The 22,584-nt window shown below is 48.7% G+C and overlaps 1 pseudogene; it reads left to right on the plus strand.

Annotated features, from left to right (window-relative positions):
- Positions 1-13,834: 13,834 nt before the first annotated feature.
- LOC147663017 (large ribosomal subunit protein uL29 pseudogene) lies at positions 13,835-14,237 on the plus strand (annotated as a pseudogene).
- The last annotated feature ends 8,347 nt before the right edge of the window (positions 14,238-22,584 follow it).

The following is a 22,584-nucleotide window of genomic DNA, read 5'->3' on the forward strand; positions in this document are numbered from 1 at the left end:
GGTAGATAATAGAAAAGTTTCTGTTTGAGAAACGCCGGGCCATGACCGTTAAGAGCTTTGAAGGTGAGGCACAAGGTCTTGAATCTGATGCGATTTCTCACCGTTAACCAGTGGTAGTTCCTGATTACTTGCTTGATGGACTGAAATTTGGGAATGCCAGATAGTAGCCTTGCTGCAGCGTTTTGAATGAGTTGCAGTTTGGCCACCACCCGTGCCTGTGCATTAGCAAATAATCCATTGCAATAATCCAGAGATGAGAGTACCAAGGAGCTCACCACTGTTTTCCTTGTGTTCTCAGGAAGATAGGGCAGGATTTTTTTGATGATCTTAAGCTTGTAAAAGGCAGATGAAGCTACCTGATTAGCATGGCTGGAAAAGTTAAGTTTGTCATCGAAAATAATTCCTAAATTCCTAACCTTCTGCACAGGTTCTGGGGGGGTTCCAAGTGGAGTCGGCCACCACGTGGTAGACCACTGTGGAGATAATTTTCCAAAAATCATTACCTCAGTTTTATCTGAGTTAAGACGTAGACAGTTCTCGGCCATCCATTCCTTCCTGACCTGATCAGTGGCTCAGGTCAGCAGTTTGTGGGGTGACATATGGCAGATCCATCGATACCTGCAAGTCCGATTTGCCATAAAGATGCTCATCGTCACTGGGCATCTCCCGTGTGCTATCCTCCAAGGTGGCATCCGCATCCAGGGAGCTTCTGATCTCCGCCACCATTCGGAGCGCCTCCTGCTGCTCATTACGGACAAGGTCGGCTGGGGGGCTCACCTCCACTCCTCCGTTTCGTCACCCCGTCCATGTGGCTCCATGTCTGCGGCGGCGTCGGGACCCCCGGGGCGCCTCAAGGGCGATGCCGATGTTGACGCCTCAGGGTCCGCACCCATTCCAGAGTCCAGCCATGTTTCCACCGCCTCAGGGGTGTTAAAGAAATGGGTTTTATCCTGGGCTCCCACGCGCAGCTGCGCCGGGTAGAGCAAGGAATATTTCAAGCTCAGCTGGCGGAGCCGTTGTTTCACCGCCAGGAAGGAATGTCGCTGGCGCTGCACGTGGATCGTGTAGTCCGGGAAGAGCATGATTTTTGCATTCTCAACCCGTATCTCTGGCAATTTCCTGGATTCCCGCAATATGGCATCACGGTCCCGGTAGTTCAGTATGCGAATGAGCATGGGCCTGGGGTGAGATCCCGCCGGTGGCGGTCGGGTCGGTACTCGATGAGCTCGCTCTACCACAAAGTATGGAGAAAGTGCGTACTCCGGGAGCAGGCTCCGCAGCCAGGTCTCCATGTGAAGTTCGGGTTCCCTGCCTTCCCATCTCTCTGGTAGGCCCACGATACGAATGTTATTTCTTCCCGCCCTCCCTTCCGCATCCCCCGCGCGATCTTCTAGGAATTCTACACGATTAAGGAGGTCCTGCACATGCTTGTCTGTTTGCGTAACCTTAGGCGTAATGTCCTGCACAGTAGCTTTCAGAGCGGAGGTGCGGTCCACCAGCTTCCTGTGGTCGGCTCGCAGGTGCGTTAGGTCTATGGCGACACTGTAGATTTTCATCTCCAGTGAGGTGCGGGTCAACTGCATCGACTCCTCTAACCGCTCCATCGCCGCCAGCATCGCGTCTAATTTGGAGGCCGTCTGCTCCTGTAGTGCCGATTTCGCCGCCTTCTCCATTTTCCCCTTGACTTGATTGCCTCCAGTGCCAGCCCTTGTTCTAGCTCCCCCAGACATGGGCAGCACAGCCATCGTGGCAATGTGTATATGGCCAAAGGTGTCCTCAGGTTCCACGGGGTGCGGTTCGCCCCGCTCCCAAGGCCGCCAGCGCCCGTAAGACTCACTGAGCAATTTCAGCGTCCATCTTCGCAGCGAGGAAGTGGCGACAACACCAGGGCTGGGTGTGAAGATGGGCTCTTCCTCTCAGTTTGGTCAGCTCCCTTTGGGCGGTCCAAGCACGTGTCCCTCGCAAACCTCCGGAGTATAGAGAGGTCTCCAGGTGCCACTGAACTCAGCGAGGCTTCCCTCCAGCACAGACGGCTGCGGGACCCTCAAGTTGCCTCGAGCAATGGAGCTCGGCAAACGGCGCCCGCGCCCAGGCCGCACTCTTCAGGACGCGGTCCCTCCGCCTCTAGGAGATTGCGTCACCAGCCCCAGAGGCCGCACCTCAGCAGTGTCAGACCGCCACTTGCAGGTCACCAAGCAGGGGCCCAAGGATGCAAGGCCCCGACTGCGCCACCACTCGTTAGGGGGACCAGGGGGGCGTGCCCGATGTCAGCTGCAAAGGGGGCACTCACGACACTTCAGCGCCCAGGTGTCCGGCGCCCTTCGTCCGCCGTGAAATCGCCCCACGCGCAGCCAGATGTAGGGCCTCTATGGCAAGGCCGCGCAGCTGCGGCCTATCCCCGGCCTCGCATGATCTCAGATGCCGGCAAGGAAATCTGGCGGGTGAGGCAGGCAGCTAACCCTCCTACAGGAGCGGCCAGAGATCGTTTCCGTGGCCCCAGCTCCAGCGCAGGAATGCTAGGCGTCCCCATGTTGCTTTGCTACAGGCGTGGGTCCGTGCAGAAGAAATTTGGCGGATAATGGGCCCGTAGAGGGGGAGCTCAGCGCGGAGCTCTACTCGAACACGTCCGCCGCCATTGCGTGCTTATCCATGCCCCCCTTCTCCGTTGACTTCATAGTTGGACTTCCTAAAGACCAAGGGAAAGCAGCCATCATTGTGGTTATTGACTATCTCACCAAAATGGGACACTTTATAGCATGCAAACATGTTCCCACAGCTGGTCAGTTAGCACATATCCTGTTGGTCAACGTTGTTCGTCTACACGGTCTCCCAAGGGTTATAGTATCAGACAGAGGAGCCCAATTCACAGCACGTTTTTGGAAAACATGGTGCAAGGAATTACAGATTTCATCCTCACTTTCCACTAGTTTTCACCCACAAACAAATGGCCAGACAGAGAGGCTCAACGAGACACTCAAACAGTTCTTGCGTTGTTATGTGCACACTAACACTGATACATGGGTGGATTGGTTATGGGTGGCGGAAATAGACTACAATAGCGCACAACACTCCTCCACACTACACACTCACTTTTTCTGTTCCTACGGCTATCACCCTAGATTCAACCCTTTGTTGCTCCCAAGTGCCAACGCCAGGTTGCCAGACATCCAGGAGAGGTTGTCACGCGTTCTCAAGATTTTGCTTGCCACACGTGGTAATCTCCTGCGAGCCAAGGCCAGATACAAACTGCAGGCTGATAGGCATTGTAGGCCTTGTCCAGGGTACAAAAAGAGGGATCTGGTGTGGTTGTCCACGAAGAACATACGATTTAAAAGACGCAGTGTGTTTAACCCCGGGTTCATTGGGCCCTATCGTGTCAGTAAACTCGTGAACCCGGTAGCGGTTAAACTACGTTTGCAGATGTATTTCAGGATACACCCTGTCTTGCATGTATCCCTCTTGAAGCCTTCTCATAGCCCAGTCAGGTGAGTTCTTGTGCCAATCTGGGTCCAGCAGGATCAGGAATATGAAGTGCAAGGGATTCTAGATGCCAAGCTGGTGAGGGGGCGGCTGTTGTACTTGATTTCCTGGAAAGGCTATGGTCCAGAGGAAAACTCATGGGAACCGGCTAGGGCAGTGAACGCTCCTCGTTTGGTGGCTTCCTCCGGCAGGCTACATCCTGGGAAGCCTACCGCCGGTCGGCGCTCCTCGTGAGGGGGGATGTACTGTCAGGTTTTAGAACCTCCGGTAAAGCGCTGATCTGCTTATATTATACTCGGAGGTTGCGGTTGGACGAAAACTACGTTTCCCAGCTTGCCTGGGATTACGTTGTGCGTGCAACGTGAGGCACGCAAATGAGGAAACAAATAGTTGCAGTGGGAAAGTAGCGCTGCCGAAAATTTCTGCTGAAGTTTCCTGTTCTGTTTGTAGCAGCTAGGCGGTAAGAGCTTTGTTTCTTTCTTGTGGATCCGCCATTCTTGAATCCGGATCAGAGTACTCATGCCCCGATAATTCTTCGTGTGCGCTTTGTCCGTGGCATGTAAGGCGCGTCCTGTTGGGCTCCATATCTTTGAAGCAGACTATTGTTCGGTGAGCGCTTTCGGCTGAAAGTGCTCACGCTTCCCGGTTGGACGAGACCGGGTGCTTTCCGTTGTCTCATTGCGGGGAAACACGCTGTTACCAATACGAGGCATCGAGACTTTGTCTCTTGCGGGGAAGTATTTACTTGGTGCAATCCTCAAGGGGGGGCATTTTGGGCTCAAAATAGACCCTTCTTTACACCACAGAGCACTAGGTGTCTAGCCCAGCCTATCGTTATTCACTGGGAACTCTTTGGACACCATAAACAATACCGTGGGGCAGACATTGTTAAGAGTCATTATCTATGCCTGCTATTACTGTTTGATTTCTCTCCACAATCCTTTATATATTTATCCAATCATAGGAGAGAGGAGCTTGGGTGTATCATATCGGAGAGACCTTACTGACTACTGCATTAAAACAGAATGTGTTGGGTATGTTGTATAACCTAGTCCAGTGTGTATAGTATGAGAAACCGATTCAGTAGTTACAACGTGTTCTCTTGTTTTCCCTTTCCAGTTGGTAGGACTCCAGATATCACTCTATCCTCTCCTTGTACCTATAGGCACCAGTATTTTTCTTTATTATTTATTTTATTTATTTATTTATTTAATTTGTATGGCGCGTTATAACCACAGGGGTCTCTAAGCGCTGTCTGTCCAGATTTACGTGAGAGATGTTACTTGATGAGATGTTACAATCACTTGAAATCGGCTGCACACCTAAAAGCTGTTCCATGCTTGTTTGTACAACACAGTTTTTAGTTTTTTTCTGAAGGGAAGTAAATTACTTTCCTTCCTGAGATCTGAATCCAAATTATTCCACAAAGCTGGAAGCACGTTGGAGAACGCACGGCCCCCCACCGTGGTCAGTTTGAAGCGAGATTGGGACAAAAGAGTGGCGTCAGAAGAACGCAAGGTCCTGCCCGGTGTGTAGGGGGATATTCGGGATTTCAGATATTTAGGTGCTTTGCCGTACAAAGCCTTGTGGGCAATACACAATCCCTTGAATACAATTCGCTGACGTATTGGGAGCCAATGTAGCTCCTGCATCAGGGGAGAGGCATGGGCAGTCCTAGGTTTTTTGAATATGAGCCTAGCTGCATCATTCATAACACCCTGAAGCTTGTCCAGCAGCCGCTGAGGCAAGCCTAGGTATAGGGAGTTCCCGTAGTCCAGGTACAGTTACAGGTAGGAGAGTGGACATAATCCATTGCAATCACAGGAGGGAGGGACTAAGGTAGCATTGTTGTTTATAGATACTGATAGTATATGCCTTGTCTCTTTTGTGTGTTCACAGGTCTCCCTCCCTGCTGTCCCCATCCTTTCCTTCCCTCGCTCGACTATCCTGGTAGTCTGTGTATTTATATCCGGACTCTGGGGCCGTCGAGAGGTGGACCCCTTATAACAGAGGTCTTCAATCTGTGGGGCGCGACCCCCAGGGGGGTCGTGGAGTCCTGGGAAGGGGGTCGCAGATTCTGCCAGAGTGCAGTTCCTGGCGTCGGGCTGATCGAGGGTGCTCAAGGCGGAGGCCGCCTAATTCACACCGAGGTGTGAAAAACATCAAAGCCTCGTTAACAAGTAAAGGTCTTTTAAAGACCTGTGATAGTACTCTGGTGTGCCTTTGTGTGTGTCTAAGCTGTTTCAGCCAGGCTGACATACATGAGCTGGGGGAGGAGGGGGGTGGGGGAGGAGGCTGTGGCCCTTTCAGTTCAATGGACTTAGCTGTGGGTTTATTTTTACATTTAACGTTTTATATAGCGCTAGTTTAACCCGTAGGTATCAGAGCGCTTTACAAATACACAGTAAACAGCAGAAGGACAGCAGAAGGACATTACAATCATATCATTGGTTCAAGTCCCACGAGCCCTCATACCTGGCGCCTGTGCAGGAGAAATGTGGCTGAGAGTCTGTTCTTCATGGTGAGATGTTTTCACAGCCGGCTGCCACCTCCCCCCCTCCCCCCCAAGCAGGGAGGCACAGAGATGCCCTCCCATGAGAGAGGAAGACGAAGCAGAGAGATACTGACCCCCCATGAGATAGGCACAGACAAGGTGGGTGAATGAATGAATGATGGGTGGATGGATGGATGAGAGGGTGGACGGATGAAGGATGTATGGATGGATGAAAGAGTGGATGGCTGTATGGATGGACGGATGGTAAGATGAAAGGGTGGACAGGTGTGTGAAAAGGTGGGTGGATGAATGATGAGTGGATGGATGTAAAGATGAAAGGGTGGATGGATGGATGAAGGATGGATGGATGTGTGAAAAGGTGGGTGGATGGAGGATGGATGGATGAAAGGGTGGATGGAAGGATGAAAGGGTAGATGGATGAGGGATGGATGTATGGATGGATAAAAGGTTGCATGGATGAATGATGGATGGATTTGGAAAAGATGGGTGGATGAGTGAGGGGTGAATGGATGGATGTAAGGGTGGATGGATGAAGGATGGATGGAAGGATGAAAGTGTGGATGGATGAAGGATGGATGTATGGATGGATAAAAGGTTGCATGGATGAATGATGGATGCATGATGGATGCATGGATGGATGTGTGAAAAGGTGGGGGATGAATGATGGATGGGTGGGTGGATGGATGGATGAAAGGGTGGGTGGATGAAAGGGTGGGTGGATGAAGGATGGATGTATAGATGAAAGGGTGGATGGTTATATGGATGGAATAATGAAAGGGTGGATGGATTAATGAAAGGTTGGATGAAAGGTTGGATGAATGATGGATGGATGTATGGATGGAAGGATGAAAGGGTGGCTGGATGATGGATGTATGGATGGATAAAAGGTTGCATGGATGAATGATGGATGGATGATAGTGTGAAAAGGTGGGGGATGAATGATGGATGGGTGGGTGGATGGATGGATGAAAGGGTGGGTGGATTATGGATGTATGGATGAAAGGGTGGATGGATATATGGATGGAATAATGAAAGGGAGGATGGATGAAGGATGGATGTATGGATGGAAGGATGAAAGGGTGGATGGATGAAGGATGGATGTATGGGTGGATGGATAAAAGGTTGCATGGATGAATGATGGATGGATGTGTGAAAAGGTGGGTGGAAGAATGATGGATGGGTGGACGGGTGGATAGGTAAACGATGGATGTATGGATGGAAGGATGAAAGGGTGGATGGATGATGGATGGATGGATGGATAAAAGGTTGCATGGATGAATGATGGATGGATGGATGGATGTGTGAAAAGGTGGGTGTGTGGATGGACGGGTGGATAGGTAAAGGATGGATGTATGGATGGAAGGATGAAAGGGTGGATGGATGAAGGATGGATGGATGTGTGGAAGTGTGGGTGGATGAATGATGGATGGATATATGTGATGAGGTCTAACAGGCGCATTTATGGTTGTCGATAGTTGTTTATGATGAGGAGTACCAGTTTCTAGAATCTTTTGTCGGAAGGGGGTCCTTACGCCTAAAAAGGTTTTACAAGGGGGTCTCGGCATCAAAAAGTTTGAAGACCTCTGCCTTATAACATCAGCACAATCCCGAAGATATCTGGAAGGAGGAGCATGACAGTATACATCACTTTATGTTGTAGTGCCAATAAAATCATGTATTCGAATTCCACCATTATACAGAAACAAATCTCCAATACCACTTTATTCCCACATGTACCTACCTCTAAACTCATTTGCAATATCAAAGTATCTGTGCGGCGTTGCATTTGCTGCAGTGACCTCAATTTAAATTCAGGTTTGTCTTTCTACAGTGAAATAGCGAAATACTCTGTAGCCCTCTATTACATACTGGGCCTAATTCACAGAATGAACTTAAGACTCAATCCTAAACTTACTACTATTTTGGTATTCACAGAATGCACTTACTACTTTTGGTATTCACAGAAGTTAGGATTTTGTCTTAAGTCTGTCTTAAGTCTGTCCTAAGTTTGTCTTAAGACAAACTTAAGACAAAATCCTAACTTCTGTGAATACCAAAAGTAGTAAGTTCATTTTGTGAATGCCAAAAGTAGTAAGTGCATTCTGTGAATACCAAAATAGTAGTAAGTTTAGGATTGAGTCTTAAGTTCATTCTGTGAATCGGGCCCATGGTGCCTAAACACAAGCTGGACGCCACGTGCATGCCAGGCAGACATGCTTTCAGCCCTTGAGGGCAGCATGATCGAACTGGCAGCCACGGCTGGTGGATCTAAAGAACTCAAAAGTACAACCGGAAACAAAGAAAGAACGTAAACAAAAACAGAGCCAGAATGCCCAGTGGGAAAATGGAGAACATATTTAACATACAGCTGCCCCTGACAGGCAAGAGAGGTTAGGACGGAGTCACTCTAAAAACAGGGTGCAGTGAGTTGCATGAGGAGGGAGGGCTGGGGAAGAGTCAGTTAATCCCATTAAGAAGCATATAAAGCGCAGCGACTGTGCTCGAGGCGCTTTCTGGCGCTAATGGCACCAGCGGCCACATGCGAGACCACTGGCTCTGCCCCAGCTGGACCGGCCTTTCCAATGCACGAGCTTAGCAAAAGTGCCCCCCCTCTCATGAACCAATCCGCGTCTTTCGGGCAGCACAAAGAGTAGCGAGGGGCAGTCCACCTCGATGCACTCCACCGTGCGCCCCTGCTCGGCGGCCACTTGGTACTTGCCAATGGCCTCCCGGAACTTCTTCTCTTGGCTTGTAGCATTCGGCGCCCTGGCTCCTGAGAGGTCTACGTAGGCCTATTTTTATTACTTACGTCAATCCAAGTTTACTTCTACTGTCCTAGCCAATGGAAGTTGCAGCATGACGCCATGTGTCTTGGCCTTCAAAAGTAGCTAGGTATAAACTAGATGGACACTGCTCGATTAAGAGTAGAATAGCTCGTGAACATTTAAGATCACCGCTCTTTTATGTTGGAAATACTAAGCAAGGTGTGTATTTTGGAGGAGGCCTGGCCAGTGGCGAGTTGCTGATTTTGGAAACTTTGAACTGAGTTTCTAATACCAGCACTGGCATGACATCACAAAGCATGTGGTTCTCCGCCAATCACTCAATCTCTCTGTGCCTATAAATGTTAATAGGTGAAAATAATTTGAATGTGTAAAATGCTCTTGTACAGTGTCCTAACGGCACAACCCAGTTGATGTACAGTGCCACTGAGCATGGTAGTTGTACAATACCTTATACCCAAAATGAGGTACCCTGGGTAAATTTGCAGGCAAGTAGCATGCTATTCTGTAGGAGTGCTACGGACGGGAGAGTGTGGGCCCAATTCACAGAACTAAAATTCCTAAACTTACAACTTTTGGTATTCACAGAAGTTAGGATTTTGTCTTAAGACAGACTTAAGACAGAATCCTAACTTAAGTCTGTCTTAAGTTTGTCTTAAGTCTGTCTTAAGTCTGTCTTAAGACAAAATCCTAACTTCTGTGAATACCAAAAGTAGTAAGTTTAGGATTTTGTCTTAAGTTAGTTCTGTGAATGGGGCCCTGTGTGTTTATCTTGTTGGCTGTATGAGTAGCTTATGATATTGTGTGTGAGGCCTGAATTTATGCTTATAATGCTTTTATCGCTATACCCATGTGTGAAGCTGAAGCGAAAAATAGTGAGAGGCAGGGCACGTAAGCTACTGCATGTGAGGGTTTAGGAAGTGTGTAAATACATTTCAGCATATGTGAAAGCGTTTTGGTGTCTTGTGTGTTTAACAGACTGCTGAGAATGTGTCCTCACAAGCATGTAGCTGCCCTTATGAACTCCAGGGCCCTCTGGATGAGCTCGGCGGGGCCCCTGCCACCCTCCCCGCCACCAGGGGCCGGCACCCTGGCGGTGCCCCCTCTGCTGGGACAGGCTCTGCCCAGGAGGTGCCCGTCACCGGCAGCACCCGGGCAGCCTCCTTCCTGTCCTCCATGCTCCTCTGCCAGTCGGATGCCAAGGGAGGCGGCTGCGAAAGATCACATTTCAGCGAACTCGAGTGGCCATGGAGATGTGCTCTGTGAAATTTGGGTAAGGCAGAGGCACATGCTGTAACTTTAGGAAAGCTGCGTGTTAAAATTGGGGGTCTCTGGTTGGCACAGGTAGGCACTTGTGACAAGCAGGGACCCTCTCCTCTAATTAGGGCAAGGGAACTACTCCTTTAGAATAACTCCTGCTCACCCTGTAGGTTGCGTGGCACGAGCAGTCAAGGCTAAACATCAGGGCGATGTGTCAGTTAAGCATTTGTAATCACATACAATAAATATACTGAATCCCCCCACAAATATACACCAGGCGGTAATTCTATAAAAATATGTATTCTTTATGTAAAAATATATGCAGGCAGGTAAAATTATCACAAGACCTTCTATAACGTTTCCAAATTGGGGCCACAAGATTTCAAAAATGGCAAGGGTTTCTTTAGAGTTCAGAAAAATGCTTAGGCTGCTTCCATCTGGTTCCCCTCACCTTAAAAATAGCTCTACCAGTTTCAAGGCACTATTTCGAGGCGCTGGTACAAGGTTTGTGAGGGTTGTGCGCTTCGTAGCGCTTCTGTGCGTGTCTTTCGGGTGGGGAGAACAGGCCATGCTGATTCTCACGCATCTCGCGGTGCGCCGCATACGGCGCGGTCGTCTTTACTAAGGGGTACGAGTCGTACTAGTATTGTGCGACTCCTACTCCGGCACGAACTTGACGGGTCTGACCAGGGTACGCGCCTCACACAGGTGGCGTACTGGGCCGGTCAGGCAGAAGCGTATTGGCACAAAGGAAGGCTCACAAGATTCACGGGGAAATCAGAACGTTGCGGGCCCCGAGCCCATTGCAGCAAGTATGTAAAGGGCAGTACCTTGAAGGACGCGGCGTACAGTCTTCAGTCGTCCTTCTTTGTAGGGGAAGAGTCGTACGCGGTGAGTGCGCTTCGTGGCACCAGCGTATCTCCGGGTCTCCTTTAATCAGCGGGTGTGTTCTCACAGGCAGGCGCGGCCCACGACCTCCAGTATGGACGGTACTGGGGGTCACTTCGGAGGGGCGGCGCAGCCAGTATTTTCTCTTGGAGGCAAAACGGGGCTGCCGGGTACGTCCAGGCGTACAGGCGACCGTCCAGGCATAGATGGCTCTCGCAAGGGGAATTCCGGCGGGAAGGGCGAGAGAGGACTCAGGCACGCTCCAATAGCGGGCGGGGTGGCAGAGGAGCAGGCGGCCTGACCCGAGGGGCAGAGAGCAGCTCTACATGACCGGGGCTCCCAACGGGTAGAAAGGCAGGCAATCTCCCGGGTGCCACATCCCTAGGAGGGGGTCATGGGGCGCAGTCTCAGCTTTGGTGGGAAGAACACACGGCTCGATTCAACAGATGAGCGAAGACACAAAGAACCCACTGGTCCTGGGGTTCCGTTCAGGGGGCAAGCTCAGTCAAGCCCTTGGAGATAGTTCTCAGCACAATAAAGCAATGTCCTCTTAGGTCTTCTCCTCTCCTTCCTCAGCAAGGCAAACTGCAGGCCAGTCCTTCAGCTTCTTCTTGGTCCTTCTAGTTGGGCAGAGGTTCGTTGTGGGAAAACTGGATCTGATTTGTTAGGAGCTGGGCTCCTACATTTATAGTCAGTTTCTTTGGTTCTTTCGGGTCAGGGGGCCTTTGCATAGTCCATTTCAGTTTTGGAGCACTCTGTTTTGCTGTTCCTGGCTTCTCCTTTCAGTGTGAGGGGCAGGGACAGCAGACGCTCCGCAGGAGGTGGAGCCAGCATTGAAATGACAAGTACAGTCAGGAGCACTCTGTTGAAAGTCCTCCCTCTTCCTGGGCCAGGTGTCGGGCAGAGTCATCAGTCGCTCCGCAGGAGGTGGAGCCAGCATTGTGGTGGCAGAGCACAGCCCTATTCAGAGTCAAGGGGCACTCCCACCACCCACTCTGGTGTAATCCCCCTATTCACCACCTGTCATCCCCAGCCCTGTCACTCACACAACCCAGACAGCAGATACACATCCTGGCAGAGGCGGGCTGAAATGGTTAGGCAAGCAAATGCTAACTTTCTAAAAGTAGCATTTGCAAACACAGGATATTAAAATAAACTTTACTAAAATAAGTATTTTATTATTCTGAGTTCAGGCATACTAAACTTGAATTTCTACCATGCTCCCTGAGTCTGTTGGGATTATATAGTGTAATAATTCCAGCAGCCCATTCTGGCCTATGGAGAGTAGGTAGCCTTACAATAGTGAAAAACGAAAATGGCTGTAATTCACTATTAGGACATGCCACACACATCAGAACATGTCCTACCTTATGCTTACAATGCACCCTGCCCTAGGGCCTACCATAGGGGTGACTCACATGAAGTAAAGGGAAGGTTTAGAGGCGGGCAAGTATGTGCACTTGCCCAGCCAGCATGACAGTACCAGACTGCACTCAGGTTCTGCAAAGGCAGACCTTTAGACACATATTAAAAGGCTCCTTCTGTGGGTGGCGCAACCAGCGCTGCAGGCCCACTAGCAGTATTTGTATTCACCAGCCCTGGCACTCCTGGTGCAATTTACTGGGGACTGATAGTAAATCAAATGAGCCAATCATGGAAATCTATTCACAGGTACACTTTACATTGGGAGCACTTGCACTGCGGAACGGATAGGCCGTGGCGCAGTGCCCTGAGCAGCTAACACCAGCAAAACATCTGAGGCACATCAGCAAAAAGTGGAAGGGAGACTCACGCCAAGGTGCCAGGTCTAACACTGCGTATTAAAAGAGGCTGTTTGCGGCACTGTGTTCCAGGTTTTTCCGGCTCCCAGATCAAAGGCCATACATTCAAACAGAGCGAAGGGAAGAATTGGGGTGCCACTTACCAGCTGCAGAGGAAGACAAGCATGCACCTGGCGCAGTGAGGAAAACGGCTGGTCCGGGAGCCATGTCACGTGGGTGACATTTTGAACGTCCTCGACGTAGGGACGCCGACGTTGTAGCCTAATTGGACAATAATCTTGGCCTGCGGCCGGGTAAGGTTCGACAGACAGTAATATTATTTTGCATTTTGGTGTCACGGACTCCGTGACACCAAAATGCAAAATAATATTACTGTCTGTCGAACCTTACCCGGCCGCAGGCCAAGATCATTTTCGACATGGACCACGGTGTCACCCTATGTGATGGTGTCACCCGGTGCGGTCCACACCCCCCGCACCCCTCTAGTGACGCCACTGACCATAGTACCATAATTTAAGTACTCAATACTGTGGTCAACTCTCTAAGCACTAAGTTGATTTTTCTGTTATCGCTCTGATTAATGTATCTCAGACTCATGGTGTTTTAGACTCAAGGTTTCCTACCTGTCAGTTGGGAATCACCTGGGCCTGGTTCTAGATCCCTGCTTCTCTGTTGTTACATTGCATGTCTTGGAGACATCATTTCAAACTTTGGTTTTGCCTGGCATCTTTTTGCCAGTGATGCTCAAATATTTTACTCCTTCTCAACTTTTACCCTGATCTGCAATCTAAAGTTTCTGACTGTCTCTTTTTTCTTATTTGCCTTTTCGCCGCCCAGTACTCAGTGAGACCACCCTGGGCTTTTCCACCTCATTTACTGATTTTAAAGGGAGGGTATACACAACGCTATTTAGAGCTGAGACTCCCCTCTGGGCAAAGCCCACTGTTTAAGAGGGACAGGGAGTCTTCCTCCAGCGCATGTCGAGCCTTACCCCAATTCTCAACGGTGCCTGAGAAGATTTCAACCAGCCGAGGTAGGCGAAGGCTTAATCATTGGATTTATAACAAGTCAAAAGCAAAAAAAACCTTTACCCTCACCCGAAACACACCAAAAAAGGAGTCCCTTTCCGGTGGCGGCTCGCAGCAAATATGGCAAAAATCAAGGCCAGTGATCTGCGTGGTAAGAAGAAGGAAGATCTTCTAAAGCAGCTTGATGACCTCAAGGTCGAATTGTCGCAGCTCCGGGTTGCTAAAGTGACTGGTGGAGCTGCATCCAAGCTGTCCAAGATCCGGGTTGTCACAGTCATCAACCAGACACAGAAGGAAAACCTGCGAAAATTTTACAAAGGCTAGAAGTACAAGCCCCTTGATCTGAGGCCCAGGAAGACTCGTGCTTTGCGCCGTAGACTCAACAAATACGAAGAGGGTTTGAAGACCAAAAAACAAGTCCAAAAAGAACGTCTATACCCAATGCGCAAATTTGCTGTGAAAGCTTAAATGTGTTGTACAAAATAAAGGCTATATGGTTGAGGGTTGAGCCCAGAATTTATATCTCTTCTACGTCTGATCCGAAATATCCAGTTTTGCAATAAATCTCATAGCTCTTAACCAATCCAATTCTGTTGAGGGGACCGGTGAAACCCACAATTTACAAATTTGTCTTCGCGCCAAAAGTATAGCATAAAAAATAAGCTTTGCATTATAGTCTTTGCCCTTACCTTGCAGGTCAAGTCTCCCAGATATAACTAGCTCCAAACTTAACTTGATCTGCAGGCCCAGAGCCCTTGACAAACAGCTACTCACGGCCTCCCAAAACTCTTTGATCTTCGGATATAGCAGAAACATGTGCAGGTCATCTTCATTAGGGCTTTTGCACTTGGGACACATCACCACACCCCCTGATCCAAATTTGGAGAGTCTTCGAGGAGACCAGTACGCCCTATGGATCGTAAAGAAATGGTTTGCCTTAAATTTGCAGGCTTTACTATTTTACAGAGCATAGACATTGTTACTTGCCATTGGTCTTCTGCAGCAATCTCTCTTATCAAAAGAGGGAAGAGGAAATAACGTCCATTCAGTTCCCCTGAATAGATACCTCAGTAATCAAAAGTGGGAATGGACACTTGTATCTACAATAACCAATGGTTATTACTTGGCAACCCTCATAGACGCTATGATTTCGTTGTTGCGGTGTATCTTTTATCCGCCCCTTCTCTAGCGCCATGGCATAGTCATCGGGTTGACAAGTGACGTGCTATATGCCAGCCTCACCCGAGGCAACCTCTGGCAAGTGTAGAAGTGTCCAGAGATGATTAGGACTGTTCCAGAGGAATTGACGGCAATGCCAACAAGTGGGTATAAAAACTGTGTCGCATCAGCAAAACCTAATTTATTATAAGAAGATGCACACTGCTGGTTAAAAAGAAAAAATAGTGGTATATTCGGTAACCGAGTTACAGGACTACCATATAACTCTATTGTAAGGTCAACATGTTTCAGCTCTATATGGCCCACAGGGGTCTGTAGAGCTTTTGTCAGGACAAATAGAAAAAGGGGGTTAATACTCACACCATTAGTGCAGTGTTCAAAAAGGGGGGGTATGAGATTCTCATACTGAGATTCCTGTTAATTAGAAAGAATACAATGAGCATAAGTAATTCGAATGACACATTAATTGGCAGCATATAGCATATGTACAGAAAATCCTGTAAATAGTTCTAAAATAAATGAATATTATCATTTATTAGAATGTGTGTGTGTGCTCTCCACTATGGGCACAAAAAACGAAAAAAGAACTGAATTAGAGGAGAGGGAGAACTAGAGAATGGTGAGTTGAAGTGCAAATAAGATGAAATCACATCATAGTATTTGCATGTAGGTGACTAAGTCTCAAAAGGCGTAAAGAAATTATGTTTTACGAGTGGTCAGAAACATGGAGTCAGTCTCTAACACTGGATGGAGGAGACATAATAACGCAAGCACAGTTTCAAGTCTGCTTCATTCAAATGCGTTAAGAATGCGGTAAGTTCTACACCCCTTTGTGTGTAACTTCTTTACTATAAGCAAGAAGGGCGACCCGCTAAATCGTTTATACAGTGTAGGCGTGAGCGCTTATATATACGGGAGAAATACCCAGATTATAATAAGTAAACTTGACTGAGAGCTTAGCCATACGGTTCACCGCCGATATTATCGAGTGTAATTAGACATGGATACCTGCATTATTTGATGCGCTTTGTAATACTCTGTAAATAAGCATCATTACGAGAGATCGTCCTTTTTCTATTTTTAAATTCCCTCCGTCATTACCCAAACGACAAATCACCCCTCGCTGTTAAAAGCGGAAGAGAGAGGTACCGCCCCCTTTCCAGGGGCAGAGTCAGCACCGGCATTCATTACATGACTCCACGAGGGTAAGAATGGCGCCGAGTTTAGTTGTTCCGCCGCGTTTAAGGTAATTATTATTTCTTTTCACACAGCGCCTTTGCTTTGATTTCTAGCAAACGCCTTATGAAACGCGGCTCTGTATCCACCTGATGTCGTGAGATTAACCGATAATTAAGGTATTTTGGCTAGTTATTTGTACTTTTCCTTTATTATAATCTGGGTATTTCTCCCGTATATATAAGCGCTCACGCCTACACTGTGCAAACGATTTAGCGGGTCGCCCTTCTTGCTTATAGTAAAGAAGTTACACACACAGGGGTGTAGAACTTACCGCATTCTTAACGCATTTGAATGAAGCAGACTTGAAACTGTGCTTGCGTTATTATGTCTCCTCCATCCAGTGTTAGAGACTGACTCCATGTTTCTGACCACTCGTAAAACATAATTTCTTTACGCCTTTTGAGACTTAGTCACCTACATGCAAATACTATGATGTGATTTCATCTTATTTGCACTTCAACTCACCATTCTCTAGTTCTCCCTCTCCTCTAATTCAGTTCTTTTTTCGTTTATGTGCCCATAGTGGAGAGCACACACACACATTCTATTAAATGATAATATTCATTTATTTTAGAACTATTTACAGGATTTTCTGTACATATGCTATATGCTGCCAATTAATGTGTCATTCGAATTACTTATGCTCATTGTATTCTTTCTAATTAACAGGAATCTCAGTATGAGAATCACATACCCCCCCTTTTTGAACACTGCACTAATGGTGTGAGTATTAACCGCCTTTTTCTATTTGTCCTGACGAAAGCTTTACAGACCCCTGTGGGCCATATAGAGCTGAAACATGTTGGCCTTACAATAGAGTTATATGGTAGTCCTGTAACTCGGTTACCGAATATACCACTATTTTTTCTTTTTAACCAACAGTGTGCATCTTCTTATAATAAATTAGGTTTTGCTGATGCAACACAGTTTTTTATACCCACTTGTTGGCATTGCCGTCAATTCCTCTGGAACAGTCCTAATCATCTCTGGACACTTCTACACTTGCCAGAGGTTGCCTCGGGTGAGGCTGGCATATAGCACGTCACTTGTCAACCCGATGACTATGCCATGGCGCTAGAGAAGGGGCGGATAAAAGATACACCGCAACAATGAAATCATAGCGTCTATGAGGGTTGCCAAGTAATAACCATTGGTTATTGTAGATACAAGTGTCCATTCCCACTTTTGATTACTGAGAGACCTTCTGCAGCAATCTCCGGCAAGGAATCTCCCCACAGGATCTCAGGTAACTTGAATCATCTCCGCAAGGGGGGTTAAATAAACATTAAAAAGCAGCAGGCTCAGAGCAGAGCCCTATGGCACACCCCATTTAAGAGGTTTAACTGGTGATGTGAAAGGATGGGATCGGACCTGCTGTTTACAGTCTGAGAGAAAGGACGTTATCCAAGTCAGTACCGTGCCCTGAATTCCTATGGCCTTAAGGCGATTCAGAGGATGGGGTGTGAGACGGTGTCAAATGCTGCAGACAAGTCTAACAGCACTAACACTGCCTTTGAACCTCCATCTACCGCCCAGCGTATTGAATCGGCCATTTCAATTAATGCCGTTTCTGTACTATAACCGGCCCGGAAGCCGGATTGAAACTCATGGAGAAGATCATTTGCCTCAATGAAGCTGGCCAGTTGTTGGAAGGCTAACTTCGCCAAGATCTTTGCGGGGGTGGGCAGTAGAGAGATGGGTCTGTAGTTACCCAAGACTTCCGGATCCGCATTCACCTTTTTTAAAATAGGCTGGAGAAAGGCATGTTTCCAAGCCATCGTATATATTCCCAGTTTAAGTGATGAGTTCCAAATAGGATTCAGATGCGGGTTGAGGAACTCCACTAAGACTTTATATTGTTTAGCTGGCCAGGGATCCCTCGGGGCGCTCGATTTACACTTTTGCAATTCTAAGAGCGAGGCTTCCTCCGCCACGTCAGCAAACTCCGAAACGACTATGCTGGGAGGCTTTCCTAGACCAGAATCAATAGAGATTAGGGGATCATCTCCTGAATCCGGAAAAGATGCGTATATCGCGGCAATCTTATCCTCAAAGAACTTGGAGAGTTTATTACATAAACTCTGTGAGGGAGAGTAGGAGTGGGTGAGGGCTGAAGGATCGGTAAAGGACTTGACAATTTTAAAAATAACCTTGGAGGTGCTTTTAGCATTGCCTATTCTCTCAGCTAGAAAGTCTCTTTTGCTTTTTATAAGCAATCTACGGTATTCTTTAAGGACTGCCCGATAGCTTGTCTTTCTGTCAGCAGAGTACATCAGCCTCCAACCACGTTCTAGTCTTTTACATTCCGCCTTTTTTTATCTAAGCTCCTCTGAAAACCATGGCGCAGAGGGAGACGACTTGAGAGATTTTACTAATTTTAGTGGCGCCAGGGCCTCCAGTGCCCCACCGACCCACTTATTCAGGTGCAAGATGCTGACATCCAGATCATGGGAGGGGATAGGATTAGAGTTCTTAGTGAATTGCGTTAGTGAATCCGAGGTAATGTTACTCCAGTTCCTTCTGAATTTTTTGGGAGTGGAGATATATTTCATAGGGCTAGGCCACCTAAGTTGAAAAGGGATCAAAAAATGGTCCGACCAAATCACAAGTATCGGTGGATATACTGGGATATCGGGCAAATTTGAGCAGATCAGGTCCAGGGTATGACCTGGTTTATGAGTAGGGGCCGAGACGTGTTGAATCCTATTGTATCCTATTAAAGTGGGGATAAAATTAGAGCTGTGTGGACATGCGATGTCGTCCACATGTAGATTCAGATCCCCTAAGACAGTAAAATTAGCGTAGCGTATACTGCCTTGCGCAATGTAGTCAGCAATGCTCGCCATATCCGCCGCGCTGGAACTCATGGTCTATTAAAGCAGGAGGCCTGAGCAGGAGGAAGTTGCTGAAGGCTTTCTACAAAAAGATAGCCCCTCCATCGAATCCGCTAGTTCGAAGGGGGCTGGTGTAACCTCCCATTTGGTTTTATAAATAATGGCCTCCCCCCACCCCCGGCCCCTCCCAATTTCCCATTCTTCCTGTTAGCGCAAACAATGCCATGGCCATCAGGGATGGCTAGGGAAAGAGCGGGATTGGTGTCCTCCCTAAGCCACGTCTCTGTCAAAAATAGCAGATCCCAATTGTTATCAATAATGGATTGCCAAATATCCAAAGCATGTTTAACCAGGGACCTGCAGTTAATCAACCCAGCCTTGAGGGTCATCTTTTGGAGGGCCGGGGGAGGTTGAAGAGGCCGCGATGGGGTGCAGCTATGAGGACTTGCCCCATTAGTTGAGAAATCACAGTGCCGACATGTGTAGTCCACCGTGGTGTCTCCAAGATTGGTAAAGGGCATACAAGGGCAGGGGTGGGTTCTGAGAGCGAACAGCTCAACCTGAGTGTAAGTGGATCTGATCGCAGCACTGGATCGGGCAGCATCTCGGCCCTGGCCACCGTCCGGCCGCGGACGGGCGTGGACGGGTGCAGACGGGCTTGCCTTTGCCTTGTGGCGCGCCCGCTGCACGCGTCCGCTACGCGCATTCGCTGATCGACGGCATCATGCTGCCTAGAAATAGTCAGGGGCTCCACAACCACTAGAGCGTCACCCTGCCACAATGGCCGCTCTAGCGTGCCTCGACCGGAAGTAGGTAGGAATCCCTCTGCTGTCTATGAGAGATGACGCTCCCTCCACTCAAACAGCACACCCAAGCTGCGGTGGACCGGGGAGGCAGTCAGAATGAACAATAAGAGGTAAGCACAGCACGTGCAAGAATATCGTGCAAAGAGTTAAAAAACTAATATTATTAAAACAAAGTAGTCTGTAAAGCGCTAGCGCAACCTGCGGCCTTCGTACTCCTCAGGCTTACCGATACATCATTGTCCACAATCCATTGTTATCAATTTAAATATAGGAAGGATCAAAGGAAAGATACAAATGCAACCAACACCCTGTGCTCTCGAAAAAGAATGGAACCAAAAAGCCCCAGGAACGCCAGAACAGGTTAAAAGCGAAGTTCAAGGAATATGGAATTCGTACCGGTCATTCCGCGATTAAAGAAGTTCTGTGCACAGTGGACCCTCAACTCATTTTTAGAGCAGTCAAATTTATCATGAACTTTGAGAGAAAGAGAGGAACTTTGGCAAAGATCCAAATTATACCCTGAATGTACATAACTTGTGTAACCGTTTTATCTGTAACAGACTCTGGCTTCTTTGAAGTTCGAAGGACATTTTTTTTTTTTTTAAGTTTTTGAAAACCTTTATTGTGCCTGAATAGAAGAACAAATACGGGCCTACAACCATCAGGCCGGCCACGAAACATCATCAGCACAAGTGCAAGCAATACGGTCCCCCCAGCTGCTGCAATAAGACTAGCAAGCATTGAACTTTACATTAGAAAGAGCCGTACCGCCGGGGGAGAGGATGAGTGAAGGTTAATTTTTAAATTTTTTAAGCGTTTTCATCAAAAGAAGGCAGTGAAGGAAAAATAATAAGAGGATTCGAGTCCGCAGTGTCTTCACGCTACGGGCAGGCGACGTTATATTCTGAAAACATCAACGAAGGTCAACATCAGGTACATCGTGGCGGTGCAAAACAGTGGCAGCAATCTACTAACATTCATGCACCCCAAACATCGTCGCTCCAACCCTACCAACCCCAACCCAGTCCCGGAAACGAACCAGAGTCTAAAGCACAGAGAATAGAAAAGGAAGGCCCATAGAACCAAGAGTATATCAAATTACCCCACCCACCCTGCAACATTGTGGAGGCTACGGCCTGCCCCCCCCCCCACAGAGTGCCTGTCGCCCCAGAAAACCCGAAATATAGACGAGGAAGAATAAGGAAGAAATGAAAAAGAAAAAGAACATTAATACCTTTGATATAGGGAGCGAGAGAGAGAAAATCAATCTACATTCCCAGAAAGAAAGGGGCGGGGAGGAGCCCACTCGTTACTAAAACACCCGAAGATCCCGGCCCTCCCGAGACCCACAGTTGAAACATCGGCCATTATTAAAGCATCAGTACAGTATCAAATAATCCTGCAATGCGAATGTGGAAAAAACATCGTACGATATGCGCCCATTAAAACGTTAGTCAGATCCAACCCCATCCCCTACAGCCAGCAAAATCAGTCAGCAGTGAGAGAGCAGCTTAGCCCTGGCCCGATCGTGGATGGAACTTCACGTCAACTACATCAGGAGAGCCCCTCCCCCCGTGCACATCAGGATAACATGGCTGCCTGTGAGAAGAAGCAGGATCCCAAAATGGCCACCGGCCATCAATACAAGGTCCTTTGTCCTCCATGATTAGGTCCGTTAGGGCATCAGAAAAGTACAAATTCCACGGGGAGAGGAGTGAAGGCCCCCAGTCAAAAGTCAACACGTAGGATAAGAGTTGCTCAGCAGAGTCACCCATGAAACTCGGCGGTGCAGGCAACAAGAAGGCAAGCCCAGAGGGAAGGGGAAACAATGTAGCAGTCGCGGAACTAAAGGGCTGCCAGTCGTCGGCTCCGATTGAGACATCCGCAAGGCTAGCTGCAGAGCAGGCACAGGGAAACAATGTAGCATCGTGGGGAGGCAAAGGCAAACACTCACTCAGCTGGGGGCAAGCGCTGCGTTTGCGAGGCACTGTAGACATCATGGCGTCCAGCTGATCACCCAGTGCTTGGAAGCCATCAATCATGTCCGAACGGAGATCACGAAGAGCAGCCAGGATAGTGCCGTAGGATAGTGCAGGTTGATGTTCTCTTAAGGCGGGTGCCAGCGCCGGTGGTCGCAGGTCAGTGTACCGCTCCGGCAGGGCTCGGCTGTCCACGGGCAGGGGTATGGAGGCACTCCCTAGCCGCGGGAGAACAAAGGGAGTCATGGCGCCGGTAACAAAATAGCGGATCTGGGGAGGGTGCAGTAGAAGCGAGTATCGCCGAGGAGCTTCGAGACTACCAGCGGCAAAGGCAAATCAGGCACACCTCCCACAAGACGTCTCGCACCAGGCTAAGCAGCGGGAAGAGGGTCAATCGTCTGCGCTGAGTTAGGTCGCCAGGTACCGTGCACCGCTCACCTTCCCTGCGGAGCACAGAGAACACCATCGACGGGCACCTCAAAAGCGGCCGTTCCGGTACAGGCGTAGTCCGCGGTGGACGTCAGCAGCAGTGCGGTGGTGATTGCCGCAGATGGGAAGGCGCCGCCACTGAATCATCTGCACTGTCCAGCCGAACAGACCACATCCGAGCATCCAGGCGCCGCCGACGAGCGGCCATGTAGGCGAGGGTCCGGGGCGGGAGTCGTACATCAAGTTTCTCCAGCACCCGAGAGCGCTAGAAGGTCGAAAGAGGAACGATGCACTCAGCTCGTCCTCACACGCATTCCGCCGCCGGATTCAACCAGGAAGATTGTCAGGATATCGTTGCGGAGCTCAAGGGCCGGCGGAGCCAG

The sequence above is a fragment of the Lissotriton vulgaris genome, unplaced genomic scaffold (assembly GCF_964263255.1).
Source record: "Lissotriton vulgaris unplaced genomic scaffold, aLisVul1.2 SCAFFOLD_1744, whole genome shotgun sequence".
Lineage (NCBI taxonomy): Eukaryota > Metazoa > Chordata > Amphibia > Caudata > Salamandridae > Lissotriton > Lissotriton vulgaris.